General features: G+C 42.6%; 1 pseudogene across 1 annotated transcript in view; it reads right to left on the reverse strand.

The window, feature by feature from the left end:
• LOC311247620 overlaps positions 1 to 9,518 on the reverse strand; it is a 131,683-nt pseudogene that overhangs the window by 9,406 nt on the left and 112,759 nt on the right. The gene's annotated exons all lie outside the window — the stretch shown is intronic.

Below are 9,518 nucleotides of genomic sequence, written 5' to 3' on the forward strand. Positions count from 1 at the left end.
GACAGTAGGACACTATTCACATGGTCTGACGGTAGGACACTATTCACATGGTCTGACAGTAGGACACTATTCACATGGCCTGACAGTAGGACACTATTCACATGGCCTGACAGTAGGACACTATTCACATGGCCTGACAGTAGGACACTATTCACATGGTCTGACAGTAGGACACTATTCACATGGTCTGACAGTAGGACACTATTCACATGGCCTGATGGTAGGACACTATTCACATGGCCTGACAGTAGGACACTATTCACATGGCCTGATGGTAGGACACTATTCACATGGTCTGACAGTAGGACACTATTCACATGGTCTGACAGTAGGACACTATTCACATGGTCTGACAGTAGGACACTATTCACATGGTCTGACGGTAGGACACTATTCACATGGTCTGACAGTAGGACACTATTCACATGGCCTGACAGTAGGACACTATTCACATGGCCTGACAGTAGGACACTATTCACATGGCCTGACAGTAGGACACTATTCACATGGTCTGACAGTAGGACACTATTCACATGGTCTGACAGTAGGACACTATTCACATGGCCTGATGGTAGGACACTATTCACATGGCCTGACAGTAGGACACTATTCACATGGCCTGATGGTAGGACACTATTCACATGGTCTGACAGTAGGACACTATTCACATGGTCTGACAGTAGGACACTATTCACATGGTCTGACAGTAGGACACTATTCACATGGCCTGACAGTAGGACACTATTCACATGGTCTGACAGTAGGACACTATTCACATGGCCTGACAGTAGGACACTATTCACATGGCCTGACAGTAGGACACTGTTCACATGGCCTGACAGTAGGACACTATTCACATGGCCTGACGGTAGGACACTGTTCACATGGTCTGACAGTAGGACACTATTCACATGGCCTGATGGTAGGACACTATTCACATGGCCTGACAGTAGGACACTATTCACATGGCCTGATGGTAGGACACTATTCACATGGCCTGACAGTAGGACACTATTCACATGGCCTGACAGTAGGACACTATTCACATGGCCTGACAGTAGGACACTATTCACATGGCCTGACAGTAGGACACTATTCACATGGCCTGATGGTAGGACACTTGTTTTAAAACGTGATGATCAGTGAACATGGCTGATTGAACGCACACTGTATTGCTAATCAATAATACTAATCAGCGTTCCCCGCCGCCCCCATTTCATCCATAGATGCTCTGTAATAGTCCGGATGCTACGCAGTTTGTTTTATTTCATTCGTATATATACAGCAGAAATGGCGTTTGATATAACGGCGCCAACGTTTAGCCTTTTTTCTAGCTTACTGAAAAAAAGACGAGACGAAAAGCGCGATAAACCTTATATTCACGACGCTATAAAATGACAACCAACCGATGGATTTTTATTTCTTCTTTAAGCCATTATGAAGGCACAGTTTATGCACTCAAGTGACAATGAGAATGGACAGATAGCAATACTATAAATGATATATATATCTCTTAGAAAGTACATGTCCTCTGAGGCATAAAATCGCCGTAAGACTGCGGACGCCAAAGTGTTAACATGGTAAATGCCAGCACTCACTTCAATGATAGCGTTGTGAACGCATAATCTCTGTCTTAAATTATGGCTATGTGTCAGGGCGGCTACGTGGCATAGTGGGCAAGGCGCTCGCCACGAAATGCTGGAGACGCTGGGCTCGTCAGTTCGAGCCCAGCGCTCCACATTTGCTTTCAGTTTAGCTGGTCGTCCGTACTAATACACATTGGCCGTATTAGGGGGTGGGAAACTGATGGGTGGGGATCGGGCGTTGTGGACAGCGACTCCTACAGGTCGGTTGGTGTGCCTGCGCAGTAGAATCAGGAAGTGTCGGGGGCAGCGTGAGCCTCCCACGCGTTACTCCTCGCCACTGAGAGATCGAGCTGCGCAGGTGAAAAGATGCGACTGCTGTTACCTCAAGTACCGGAGGGGACTTGTGCTATGTATGACTTAGTCCACATTGCAGCCGGCTTGTGGGAGGCAAGAAACAGCGTCCGTGACAGGGGAGGGTTGAATTGCATGATACGAAATTGGGATGGGAGAAAATATAGAAAATGGGAGAAAAAGTGGATAAAAAAAAATTATGGCTATGTGTCTAATCTGCCCGTCATTTATCAATGACTTGTTTGCAGTCAACATTGTCGAAACGTTCCGTTTTATAGCATTTTGAAAAGCCCTCGTTTAAGGAAAATATAAAGATTCCGTGATGGCATTTACTGGAATATTCTGGCATACACAAAAACGGCAATTTTTCGGCCTATTTATGAATCGTTTTCAAATAAATGCTAGATTATCGATAGTATATGTGTACTTATGCACGCTAGAGAAGCGGGCTGAAATATCGATTATCTCATTTCCTGATCGATCGCACACACGCATAGGGGAAACGCTGATATATAGGTGAAAATAGCTCTGATTATCCCAAGACTGGTGAAATAGATTCCTTAGATCAGATGTTATCCAAAAAGATTATTCCAATTCCTGATCGCCATTCCAAATATCGATCACGTTTATTGATTCAGCATTGGGTACTGTAAATACATAATCCACGCGTTTTCCGGGCCGGCGATCACAATGGATTCTTCAGTTGGCTCGACGGAGAAGTAAAATGAGGAAACTGAATCTGATGTTTTCCTAGCATTGTTAATTGAAATGCCAGACTATTGTCTCTCCGTGACGACACTCACCAATGATCAGACCACTGACTCTGCATAATTAAAATGTTTAACTTTTCCTTAATTTACTTTCCAACCACTGCTGCACTTCAAAACACTGTCTTCTAAATTGCCAATTAGTTTCACTCTAAGTCGCATGGACCCATCTAGTACTTTAGTCGTTTATTCTTTTAACACTTCTTCTTCGGGATTCTGGGAGTCGGGTCGGGTTATATTCTGGGTTTGCATCCCTACTTCTGTCTGTGTAGGTCTACCTTCAGGGGCTTGTTGCAGAATACACTTCAGAGCTGCCGCGGTTACCGCAATACCGCGGTATCGCTGTTACGTCACGCCCACCGCAGCTTTTAACTGAATACCGCATCAACGCTGTTTTTTATAATAATACTCTCAACCAAAGCAATGCAAGGGAAACATTTTGATTGACAGTCGAATCTGCCAATTACGTCACACCGCTTGCACCCGCCTCTGCTGTTACCACCAATCGACAAGCGCCTATTAGGTTTTTACTTCCTGGATGTTAGCCATTGATCACAACAAGGCTATTAACATTAGATCCCCGCTGGAGTGGACTACCAGAGCTCCAGTCCACAGGTACTAAAACGAGGCATAATGATTTTACTGCAACGAATGTTATAATAAAAGCCCTTTGTTCTATACACTTGTCTGATTGAAAACTTTATTAACAGACCGCAGAATGTGCACAACTCAGCACGCTCTGAGCAAAGGAAGGAACGGAGATATGAATTGAGTAATGCTTGCCTTGCTATGGTCCGGTAAATACGCTGATGTTATTGAACGTGTAACTATATAACGTTAATGCCACAAAACGAATGCCGTTGTTAATCAAGTAGTAACTTTATAATAATAATAAGAAAGGGTCGGGGGGGGGGTAACCACCGGGCGCTACCAGCCTACCACCCCTGCCCGCAACACCGAGTGAACCGGGCACGACCAGAGGGGAGACTTCGAATCAGTGTTTCACTTTCAATAACGAATGCGTGCTTGCCGAATCCCAAACAATATTCATGCTGCAAAGTCATCCTCTAAAGATAGACATTTAGACTAGAGGCAGGCTATATGCTATAGAGTAGACTACTAAAAAATTAAAAATTAAATGCATTCCGACGGTTATATGATGTGGCGGTATGAAATATTACGCAAATTTGTGCGGTAAGGAAAATATCAATACCGCGGCAGCTCACTAGGACTATATTCTGGGCTTGTTGATTATATTTTATTCAGCTTTTTTTCTCCCGCAAACATCCTGCACGTCTTGCCATCTTTTATCTACAAAGCTGTTCCCTCTCTTGATAAGAAGCAACTGAAAGTGTATTGCGGCACATGAAGTTTCCCAAGTTAATGGCTAAGTCCTGTTGTAATAAGCACATGTATAGCACAACTGGGGTGCTTTCTGTATCCCTGATGCATTTGCAATTTGAGAAGTACAGTTGGAAGATCAGCATGGCGGGAGTTTTAGAAATGGATAGGATCAAGCGAAAAGAAAAACGGATAGTAGGCTACATATACAGTACAAAGAAACATAGTAAATACTCATGTAGTATGGTAAGTAGGGCTGGGCGATTAATCGAAATAATATCGCAATCTCGATTCATAGACCTATGCAATCTCATTTCTAAATGACGATTTTTTTTATATAAAAAAAATACGTTTTGACTTAACTTTTTTTAAATTATGACGATTCTGAGTTATTTTGTATGTTACAAGAGACTTAAGTTTTAGTCAAGCACTTTCATGTTATGTTTAAGTTTAAATCAAGCACTTTGATATGTTATGTTGTCTGTTTAAGAAAGAGTGCAATAAATGATTTTATTGAAAAAATAATAGTATTTGTAACATTGTTCCTGAATTACCCACGTATATAAAGAGGTGCCGAAACTAAGCATTGGCCCTCCAAAGGGTTCCCAAAAATTATTCTGCTTGGTCTATTTTTATGCAATTGAACTACTTGACTTTTTAAACAATCACAATAGGCGAGTCAATCTATGAAATAAAAGCACTTAACCCAAAAAAAATTGATACAAAAGGTTTTTAGATGGATTCCGATAGTATTGGGCGTGCTAAATAACATACTAAAAGTCGACCAAAATCGACCCCCCCGAAAGCCGCCATTTCCAAGATGGCGTCCCAGATGGCGGTGGAGATATTAAAATGGCTATATCTCAAATTGAGAATATGGAGCAAAGGATTTCTCAACCGATTCTGGTACCTCTGGGCATGTTCACTAATCTAGGAAAATACACCTTCCAGAAAGGCTTAATTTTCAAGATGGCGTCCAAAATGGCGGCAGACCAAGCTTAAAATGGCTATATATCTCAATAGAAAAAAATATATAACTCCACATTGTGTTAAAAGCTTTGTTTGTCGGTAAAGAGACAGAGCAGAAAATTGCTAGTATTGGCCACGCAATCATACAGGCAGTCCGACCACGAGCTGTCCTTGCCCCTTTGCAAATTGGCCTAGCAGTGCAAATGCACCACTTAAACCGGTCTCGGTTCATTGTAGATATGCTGAATAAGATGGGATTCTGCTCTTCCTATTCTGAACTGCAGAGGTTTGAAATGAATGCTGCAAATTGTACTGCACCAAACATGCTTGTTAAGGATATTGATGTGTTGAACACGACCGTCTTATTTGCTGCAGACAATGTAGATCATAATATTCTAACAATTGATGGGAAAGGGACATTTCATGGGATGGGCATGATAGCTGCCTTGACACCAGGACAGAAGACAGACCAAAGGATTCCGAGGTTCAGAATTAATGAACTGAATCTTGTGCAGAGGTCAAAAGTTGTGATAATAGATTATCACTTTGCCAAACACTTTTGCAGAGACACCACATTTAAAGAACTTCCAAGACTCGCACAATGTAACAAGATGGTTGATCTGCTTTGGGAGTTATCGTTCAATTTCAAACAGCCTGCACCTGGTTGGCAGGGGATGATGCACATTATTCATAAGGGAGATGAACATCCAGGGCAGTCTTCAGTGAGATACTTACCAATGATAGACATGTACTCCGGAGACAAAACATGCATTCTGTCAACACTGGAGTTCATTTGTGGTCTGGCATCCAAACACCACCTTGCCCCAGTAGTTACATTTGACCAACCCCTATATTGGAAAGCAGCAGAGATAATCCTAGATTCACCACAGTGCAGTCACCTCAAGTCCTTTGTCCTGCTCCTAGGAGGATTTCACACATTTATGAATTTGCTAGGAGCAATTGGTACACAGATGGACAGTACAGGACTTAAGGACATTCTAGGGGTAGTCTATGGGGAGAACTCAGTAGCCCATATGATGACAGGCAAATCAGTTCAGAGAGCATTCCGTGGCCATCTTCTGGTTGACTAATGTCTTAACCGCATGATAATATCAGAAATGGTAGATGATAGTCATGAATTTGCAGCAATGGTTGAACAGTCTGAAGCAATGTATACCTCAATAGTTAAGGGTGAAATGCCATTGGAAACAGTGTTCACATCAGAGACCCTCATTACAATAAATGAAGAGCTGGGAAAAAGGAAGATGGAACTGTGTGCTAGATCCAAAACTAGTCAGTTGTGGCTAAATTACCAACACATGTTAGAAGTTGCTAGGTCACTGATAACAGCAGATCGCACAGGTTCCTGGCTTTTGCACCTATGCGCTGTTTCTGAATGCATGCCGATATTCGCTGCGGCTGGGCATTACAATTACTTGAAATCGGCACACTTTTATGTCCAAGAGATGAGTCAGCTTCACATCAACCACCCAGATGTCTTCAGACAATTTGAAAAGGGTTTTCATGTTATCCGTCGCAGCAGCCAATCATGGGCAGGCCTCAGCTCAGATCTTGTAATCGAAACAACATTGATGAGGTCATTGAAGACTACAGGAGGGATGACACATGGAAGTGGAATGACCGACAATCAGAGATCCCTTTGGACAATGTCAAAGGGCATAACATCAGAGTATAACACCGCAATGCAGGAGTTCTCAAACCAGACATACACAACATCAGAACAGCACAAGGATTCAACAGAGGCAAGGATGAAAAGGGATGCTGCTGACCTGGAGAAGATCACTTCAAAACTTGCTATATGTTCACCTTTCTCTCCAGACTCTTCTTTAAGGAATGTTGTTACAGGTGTTGTCGCTGAGGATGGAGTGAACGTGCATGATTATGACTCTGTTGGACGCAACATCATGCACAAAATGATCGGACAGCCGGCATTCACATTTTCATTTTGTAGAAAGGATAAAGCCATAACCCTTGGACAAAAATCGTTGATTCTGCACTTCTTTTTCAACGTTTCCTTATTGTCTCCCAAACTGGAGAGCGGTCATTGGAGGAGGCTATGCGTTACGAACTCAGTCCTTTCCCTCCTGCCCTCTTTGAAGCCGGAAACGTCTTCCGCAAAGCTGATAAACCACAACTAGCGCACGCAATCTGTGATCATGCAAGTGATGCAATCCTAGATTCTGTACCAGAAACGGAGCATTATGTTCTTGATGGTGGTTCACTCCTTCACCGAATACAATGGAAGCACGGACAAAGCTATGGTAAAATTGCACAGTCATATGCAGACTTCACCATCCAACATTATGGCTCAGCTACAACCATTGTGTTTGATGGCTATGAGGATGGGCCATCCATTAAAGACAACACACATCAAAGAAGAGGAAACAATATTCATCCCATTGTCAACTTCACTGCTGAGACAGAGTTCTCAGGTAAGAAGGAGGAGTTCCTGTCAAGAGATCTGAATAAACAGAAACTGATCCACATGATAAGTGATGAACTGAAAGAACGGGATTGCACTGTGGTCAATTCACTTGGAGATGCTGATGTAGACATAGTAAGGGCCGCAGTGGGATCATCTCTTCTTCACACCACGACGCTGATTGGAGAAGATACTGATCTCCTCGTCTTACTTCTTTACTATGCACAGAGAGATAGCAAGGGCCTTTATTTCAGATCAGACAAGTCGAAAGCTGATGGCAGTTTTAAAGTGTACGTCATAAACCATTTGAAAGAAGTACTCGGACAGGATGTGTGTTCTCAGTTGCTGTTCATCCATGCTGTGACTGGCTGTGACACAACTTCCCGGATCTTCGGAGTTGGCAAAAAGACAGCATTCCAAAAACTTGTAAAAGGGGATCCTGTCCTTCAGGCTTGTGCCAATGCATTCACTGTACCAAACCAGACAACAGATGTGATCGATGACCTTGGGTGCCAAGCAATGGCTGTCTTTTTTGGTGGAAAGTGCACAGATTCGCTTGCAAAAATGAGATATAACATTTTCAGCAAGAAGGTTGTCTCAGCTTCATCAACGGTAACGCCTGAACGTCTACCACCAACTGAATCTGCTACCAAATTCCACTGTCGTAGAGCATACTACCAGGTCATGGTCTGGATGGGAACAGATGATGGTATAGATGCTCTAGACTGGGGCTGGAACCTGCAGGACAATAGATTTGTCCCACTCATGTCAACAATGAATGCTGCTCCAGACAGTCTCTTGAAGGTCATTCATTGTAACTGTACCACTGCCTGCAAGACACTTCGCTGCTCATGCAGAAAATATGGACTACCTTGTACTACTGTCGGTGGACCATGTCAACTTCATGAATGTGACAATCCACATAACAAGTTTCTCCCAGAGGATCCTGAAGATGATGATGAGTAGGCCTAAAGACCACAATAAGTGGGTCATTTATTTTGTGTTCAACACCAAAGCCAGCTTTCTAGGTTGAATATAATAACCAATTTTAATTTTAGCCAAAATAAGCTACAGGCAGCCATTTTGATGATGCAAATGATGCATTCCTAGCAGATATATTTAGCTAGATATTTTGCTCGTTATTAATGTATAGAGGTGCCAGAATCAGTTTATAAATCCTTTAGAAATGTTTTCCCATTTGAGATACAGGCATTCTAAGCTCCCAGTCATTTTGGACACCATTTTGAAAATTAAGCCTCTTCGGAAGGTGTATTTCCCTAAAACTTTAGTATGTTCCTAAGTATGTCTAGGGGTACTTGGGGTACCCGAATCAAATGACAAAATCATTTATATAATTTTTATATTGACATATATATAGCCATTTTAAGCTTGGCCAGCCGCAACTTTGGACGCCATCTTGAAAATGAAGCCTTTCTGGAAGGTGTATTTTCCTAGATTTTTAGTATGTTAGTGAGCATGCCCAGAGGTACCAGAATCAGTTGAGAAATCCTTTGCACCATTTTCTTAATTTGAGATATAGCCATTTTAATCGCCCCGGCGCCATCTGGGATGCCATCTTGGAAATGACGGCTTTCGGAGGGGTCGATTTTGGTCGACTTTTAGTATGTTATTTAGCACGCCCAATACTACCAGAATCCATTGAAAAACCTTTTGTATCAATTTTTTTGGGGTTAAACCATATATTGACTCGCCTACAAGGTATAAACACTGACATTAGACTTAAGATGACCTACTACTATTAAATTATCCATGTCCAGTCCACGACCCGCGTTACATTTTGTCCCTTCACGTCAAAAGGTTTCCACCCCTGATAAATAACATCTCTGCTAAACTGGTATGTCTGGTCAGCATAGGTATGAATGCAATCTTTATATTCTGCTGCTACTGGACTATACTGCATTGCTTACATTCCAAAATAAAATGATTTACACACTGCTGGTAAGCTATATAGCCTAGTGCAGGATTGACAGTTTCCTGACCTGGAGCGGGAGCGGCTGCGACTGCTGCTTTCACTGCGGCTGCGGCTCTTGCGAGATCTGC

This window comes from Notolepis coatsorum (genome assembly GCF_963971535.1).
Source record: "Notolepis coatsorum genome assembly, contig: SCAFFOLD_512, whole genome shotgun sequence".
Lineage (NCBI taxonomy): Eukaryota > Metazoa > Chordata > Actinopteri > Aulopiformes > Paralepididae > Notolepis > Notolepis coatsorum.